This window comes from Asparagus officinalis, chromosome 5 (genome assembly GCF_001876935.1).
Source record: "Asparagus officinalis chromosome 5, Aspof.V1, whole genome shotgun sequence".
NCBI lineage: Eukaryota > Viridiplantae > Streptophyta > Magnoliopsida > Asparagales > Asparagaceae > Asparagus > Asparagus officinalis.
In genome coordinates this window covers 37,672,882-37,673,312 of record NC_033798.1, presented here as the reverse complement: position 1 = coordinate 37,673,312, position 431 = coordinate 37,672,882, and positions in this window count along the sequence as shown.

The window sequence follows — 431 nt, the reverse complement described above, 5'->3', positions numbered from 1 at the left end:
ATGTTTAGGATCCCACCAGGACGATATTACTTGGTGGTCGATATTGGTTCGTCACATTTGTAGATGACTATTCTAGGCATTGTTGGGTGTACACCATGATGAAGAAGAGTGAAGTCCTAGAGATATTTATAGACTAAAAGAAGAGATTGAAACTGCAGACTGGGAGAAAGATCAAGACGTTGCGATCCGATAACGGCAGTGAGTATACTTCTGACACTTTTTAGTAGCTATGTCGAGACGAGGGTATAGAAAGGTACTTCATAGTTAGTCACACACCGTAGCAGAATGGGGTGGTAAAAAAGGTTAAATCGGTCTTTGCTAGAGAAGGTCTGATGTTTATTGTTGGAGAGTTGTTTGGAGAAGATCTTTCGAGCTGAGGCACTTTATTATGCGAGCCACCTCATTAGTAGGGTGCCTTCATCTGCGATTGA